The sequence below is a fragment of the Trachinotus anak genome, unplaced genomic scaffold (genome assembly GCF_046630095.1).
Source record: "Trachinotus anak isolate AG129_WGS33_773 ecotype Australia unplaced genomic scaffold, CSIRO_AGI_Tana_v1 ptg000014l, whole genome shotgun sequence".
NCBI classification, from domain to species: Eukaryota; Metazoa; Chordata; class Actinopteri; order Carangiformes; family Carangidae; genus Trachinotus; species Trachinotus anak.
In genome coordinates, this window is record NW_027273865.1 from 17,584,662 (window position 1) to 17,591,153 (window position 6,492).

The 6,492-nt window shown below is 38.3% G+C and overlaps 1 long non-coding RNA gene across 1 annotated transcript; it reads right to left on the reverse strand.

Moving 5' to 3' along the window:
- Positions 1–974: 974 nt before the first annotated feature.
- Positions 975–6,305, reverse strand: LOC139631601 (uncharacterized). The gene is made up of 2 exons (XR_011693416.1): positions 3,573–6,305; positions 975–2,118 (listed from the first exon to the last, which is right to left on the reverse strand). It is a non-coding gene; the product is annotated as an uncharacterized lncRNA (long non-coding RNA).
- Positions 6,306–6,492: the final 187 nt, after the last annotated feature.

Below are 6,492 nucleotides of genomic sequence, written 5' to 3' on the forward strand. Positions count from 1 at the left end.
TGTGTTTGCTTGTGTTGTTAAGTTTCTATACATAAAATTGTGAAGATGCTTTCTTGTTGCAGCACAAACATTAGTGTGTAAGGGTGGATATTTTGTTCTCTACATGAGTTCTGCTTTCACAAAATACAGAATACACAAGTACTATTGCAAAATCCTAAAAAGATTTTGAGCTGAAAATTTATTTATATGACAGATTAAGATGATGTCATACTAATGTAGGAGAACGATGCTATTGTTATCATTCCTCTAATATCTGTATAATGGAACTGCTAACTAACAGTCATGTTAGTTGAAATAGAAAAGCCTGTGATCATTATTAAGTCAGAAGACACTGAATCAAGATGAAGTCAGGCTACCATTAATGCACATTTAGTCAAAGTTAGGATGAAGTCCTGTCCTTTCACATTCGCCGTGAATTCATCATTTCATTCTTACAAAGTAAAAGATCATTATATTAATTTATCCCTTATAATCTGACTGACATACACTAATTGTTCATAATTCACCATGCTGTCTTTTACAATTGTGTTGACTCTTGTTCTCCTTCACTTCTCAGCTGGCACCACTGAACTCAACAAAATAGTTTTGCTGTGTTGAATCCACTGAAATTAGACGCTGCAATTCAAATCATCTTTTCTGAGATGATCTTTTGACAGGCTACATGATATGGTGGGATCAAAGATTTCCATTTTAGATGAGCATTAATTTAATGCATAGGGTTAAGAAATGTCTAACGCACAAGCTACACTACATAACTTTTGACAACATTTGACTAAAAACAAAAAACAATTAGGCTGTTGCCCTCCCCTGAAAGGTGATGGTTCTGTAGGTTATATGAGGTATGAAACCCTGGCTGTCTGAATCCGTCATTGGTTCATTCACTGCAGTTCAATGCACAGCCATGGTTTTGACTGCTTATTTCACCCATGATCTGCTCATGTGGACATGCTAACAAAGTTAACAAGGTTAAAAGCTTGATTTTCTTCAGAGGGGGTCTTTAATGCAACAGACAACCATGTCAATTTCAATGTATTGTAAGAGTCATATAGTATGATCTAACTTTACACAGCTCCCTTTAAAGGTAAAGAAATATGACATAGGACATGACTGACAATATACAAAGAAATGTATTCTCAAATAAAACTTAAAACTACCATATAGAAAAAAACAAAACCAAATCCTTACACGTAATTATATATATACTAATAAATCTAAACACGTAGTGTAGACAAGTTAGAGAAAGAGAGAAATACAGTGGCCATGCATGTCAAGTGAGCTACACACAATGCTGTAATGCTACAATGGTAGCATGTTAACATTTAACACTGAGCTGTATCACTGTTCTCCTCCTGCTCACCACGCAGTGCTGCAGATGTTTACAGTCATACTGTGTTTCTGTTTGAATGTGTGAATGACTTTCTTCATTATATGTATGCACTTCATATGTTTTGTTAAACCATCTGTAAGATATAACACCAGCAGAATTTGCCACTTATTTCACTTTAAATATTTTGGCCTTAGCCTTCACAGTGAAGCCTCTGAGTAACCACAGCTTACCTCATCATAAGTACAAATACATCATCCTGTCAAGTCATGACATTTGAAATAAACAAACCATTCATTTCATGCTTGTACTATTGTGTTTTTTCAAACATAAAAAATAAACTTTGCATTAAAAGTTGCATCACAATATCTGTACATCTGTATCTTCCTGCCAGCCCCACATTGTCCTCACAATAAATCCTAAATCACCAACACAGCCATTCAAGTTTACTCTTTTATTGTGTTCTCCAGACAGAGACGGTGAAATGTTTATGCGTGTTCATGTCATTTCAATGGTGAAACATCTTCAGCTCTACCTCATCCAGCAAAGATCTTGATGTCACCACACTGCAGCGTCCCTCCTCATTCATTCAAATCCGTTACATATAATGATTTAGAACATGGTCATCCAGATAAACATGTATCCCCACTGTTTTCTCAGGAAAAGTGCATCAGAATGAAGTCAGTGCCACAAAGTAGTTTCTTATCTTATTTTGTGAAAGACAGATGAGTTTTATTGTCATCTCTCCAAGCTGCATTTGGTGCTCCTCCTGTAGGAAGGTCAGTGATGATGATCTGTACGGAGGCAGAAAACATGCAGAAGAGATTCAGTGCCTCCTCCCACAGCAAAAGTTTCAATGTTAAAACGTTAAGGAACATTTACCATGATCGTTTTACTACTACTACTCATTTTTATTAAAATATAGAAAACAAATCTCAATATATCAGTCTTAGAAATCACATTCAGCCATGTCTGCAAACCTGTAACCCCAACATAGCATTTTGGCCCAAAGCTTGAAACTACACTGTTATGATATTGGTAAATGATGACTTACATAAACGAGATGAAAGATGGTGCAAGTCAGAGAGGTCTGGTGAGGACAGTGTGTGTGTGTATCTGTGTGTGTGTGTGTGTGTGTGTGTGTGTGTGTGTGTGTGTGTACAGTGGGGTTTCACAATGTGGCCTTCACGGTCTGGTGCCTCACATGCATGAAAGGAGGGATGTGGGAGATGACAGCAGGCACAACGTGACACACGAAAAAAGACAGACCACAGTGTATATTGTGTTTTTTAAAACAATAAAACAATTAAAATAACAATTACATGCGCTCTATTCTGCACCTGATAAGGAGTCACTTATGTAAAATTTAAGATTTATATATATCCCTCAAAGGAGACAAAGAAAAACTGAGCTCATGTTAAAAAAAAAAAAAAAAAAAAACTAAGATAAAGCTGTTCAAGAAACTCAGAGTTGATAGGGTTCAGGGTCAAACTGTGAGTGGAGCAGCGATAAACTCCCTGCTGCTCAGATCCTCTGTCAGTTCAGTTTCCTGGATCATTTAGCTTGCTATACTGCCATCTTGGGTTCATATCCAGTGTGGGGAATTTTCACTTAGAGCACTTTGAAGTACTGCATGGGAGCCTGTTAATGCCATTTCTTTGTTTAGCAGGACACCCGAACTTTCACAGAAAAGAAGCAAAACGGTTTGGGTCTTCAATTATTGCTGTGTATTTTAAAGACCTTTTTACTGTTTAAACTATTCATGATGCAATGTCTCAATTCATATCACTCATATGACACAAATTACATTATACTGTTCATTTATTTATCTACTAAACTGTAACTTTTGAAAACATTGCAAATGTGTGTTGTGTTTTTTCTCCCAGAAAAATTTAAGCATGCTGGTGTCCTTTATGTAATTTCAGAGTGCCTCAGATTCATGCATTTTAAGCAAGAAAAGAAAATCCTTCCCGGAGGCCAGTATGATCCCTTAGATGAGTTTAAACTCATAGGTGAGTAATGTTTGCTACAGACTGGCTCATCACTCTCAGTGGGCGATGTTACAGCTTTACTGCTAACAAGCTGTTTTTAGAGGAGAAAGGAAATTGAAAAAGACACAAGTATGAAAAATACACTGCAGATGTTCTCCCCAACAGTATGTTAAATGAAAAACTCAAAATTCAAGGCACGTGGCTTGTTCTAGACCCATGAGGTCTCTGCACAATGCAAGTGTCAGCTTTATTCTCACCTTGTGGCTAAGTGGCTGAGTAGCTGGGACCACTGGGTTGGTAATAGGTGTCTGCAATTGGAGAGCTGGGCTGAGATTTGTTCCTTCACTTCTATGTGATTTAAAAGGAAGATAGCTGCCTGGTTGGAGGGTGGGATAAATTGTCCTTTCCACAGTAACAGTCTTACATTGTGCATGCTTTGTTTTTCGTGAAGTCCACTGAATCACTTCCAAATGCCTGGGAACAAACACATTGATGGTATCTTATGGGTTGATACTGGAGGTCCATGCCTCCACAGAAAGTGGTACAAACGACAGGTGGTGGTGAACAGTGGACACCTGAGGCTCAACCAACCAAACAAAGACCACAGACACACTCCATCTGGAGAGAAATTGTTGTGAACATGTAGTGTATGGTTGCTATTGGTTATGAAGTCGTGAGGACTAATAATAATAAACTCTGCCTCACACCTCCCTGAGTGGCTTTTATGATCATGATGTCCACTCATCATGATTGTGAGTGTGAGATGAACTCACTGTGTGAAAATCATACATGCTAAATCAATTAACAGCGCATATACAATGAATCAGCAATATCTGAAGTATTTCTAAAGTAAAGACACTGCAGCTTTTCTATCAAGTGTTTGTTTCTCATGTTTAATTCCAAAGCATTGTCACTGCTACAAATGAAATAATGTTCTCAGTTGTTTATGTTTAGAAATATAGATGAATATCAAGTATTAACCATATATTGACGTGTCCTTTCTCCTTGACTTTTCTACTTTACTAACTCACTCTCATTCTCACTCATTATGACTTTGACTACTATTAATGCTTCAATTTCCAACATATACCACCCTCTTTCCTCTCCTTTCCACTCACTTCCTCTCTCCCACTCTTAATCTTTCCTCTTTCCTAATAGCAGAAATGGAAATGAGCATTTCCAGCCTCATTATCTTCCCTGTCCCTTCTCTTCCACATCTTCCCTTTTCACTTCATGTGTCACTCATTGCCACTCTTTATCTCCGATGACTAATTTTGTTCTCATCTCTGCTCATCTCTTCCTCTGACGGCTGATGTTACTTCTATTCAGTCTGCAAAATCATCTTCTAGTAAAGTCAACCACAGTGATTCGATCTGCTCTGACCACCCTAATAGCCGCAAGGGAAACATTTTCCTCTGGGACATCGAGGGAGGGAGGGAGGGAGAAGAGGGAAGACTGGATAGGAAGCTCAGGCTAAGAGAACGAGAGAGGCACATTACAGCTCATTAGTCTGCAGAGAACTGACAGGACGATGTCGCAGTTCACACAGGCTGGAGAAATGGTGAGATGCACACAAACACAGGCATATGTATAAACACATATCATATACGTGCAGTGGAAAACAAACTTATTGCAGTATGTTGACAAGTCATCTGACACAGGGTAGTAGCATTAAGAATTAAGCATTGGTACGGTGAAAGCTACCACTACTGGCTGACTAGTTTCATTTATATGAAGTAATTATAGGCAAAAAAAGAGTCTCCATTTTTACATGAAGGCTCCTGGACGGCCTGATCATGTACCATGTTTCCAACAAGTCATCCAATTTAACCAAAAAATCGCCATTTTAAGTCTAGAGAATCGTTGATGGGTTAATTCTACAGTCTCAATTCTACAGTGCATTTAAGCTTCTATGTTAGCTTTAGTTCCTTTGGGTTGCTTTGTTGTTTTGTTTTGTTTTTTGCGTGTGTTGGTTCACTCTCACCATTCCCATCAGCATAATTTTCAGGGAGCTACTTCCAGCTCAAAAACCTACTGTCCATTTACCTGCCTGGCACCAAGCACCAGACAAAGTTCACAGCATGATGAACTAGAGTATGGTTTGATTCGTCAGCTATACTATACTTTTCAGTTTCATGAAGTTACTTTTTGACCTCCTCTGACCTGATCTATCATCATCTTTCTCATTCTGCATCTCCATGTCCTCCCTCTTCTTTCTCCTCTCCCATCCTGTCTACCTCATTTGCCTCTTGCCTATGAGCTTTATGAAATTATATCTCCTCACTAACTATCTCAGAGTGATTTGAAGCGAGCTGAAAGCAAATGGCACTACCCTTTTTAATGATGTATTTATCCTTATAATGGAAATAAGTAGCCTAACCCTGACAGACAGAAAGGCTTCTGAGTGACCTTCCTTGCTTGTTAAATTTCAACAAGTCACTGCTCAATTTCTGCTGTGCTACGCTTTTTACTACTAGGATTTTTTTTCCTTTTTAAGGGTACCACAGTTTCTTCAAATGGAAGACATGCATGTCAGATGAACTGGAGTTTTTTTTGATAACCTATTATTGTGGATGTTTGTGGACACTAGGAAGACAGGAATTTGCTGAAGCATCAAGTGGTGAAAATGAAAAAAGAAGCTGTAGTCACAGCGTGGGGGCATCATCACCGACTGCTTGGTAAAACCCATCCATAAAAATAGCAATGGTGCAATCATAGCTTAGCAACTGTAACTAGGCACAGCAGGCCTGTCAGGCTTTAGACTTCTCCAAATGCTGAAGCAGCATGCAAGGGCATGTAGTAAGAGAGTTGTAGAGAGATTGAAGGGTGGGGTCTTTTTAAGACAGAAAGAGTGAGGAATGTTTTAAACCGTGTGTTAATCTGCTCTAATGTAAGTGTTTACATGTCTGTCTAACTAGCTTACTACCCACAGTATTGTCACTGAGCATTACTTCCAAGGCCAAAGAGCATATCATACTGCATTATTTTCCCTTGTCCCGCTTTTAGTTCTCATCCTAAAAGTGTTCTGTTGCATAATGTTAAAAGCCAAATATACTGTTTGAAAATACAAACAATTGGTTGTAAATCTAACCTCTGTCTTACTTGTCCAAGAATGTAAGCTAAACTTCTTAACAGGGTTATGCTAGGATTTGATAAGGATATGGTCTTATTATGCTT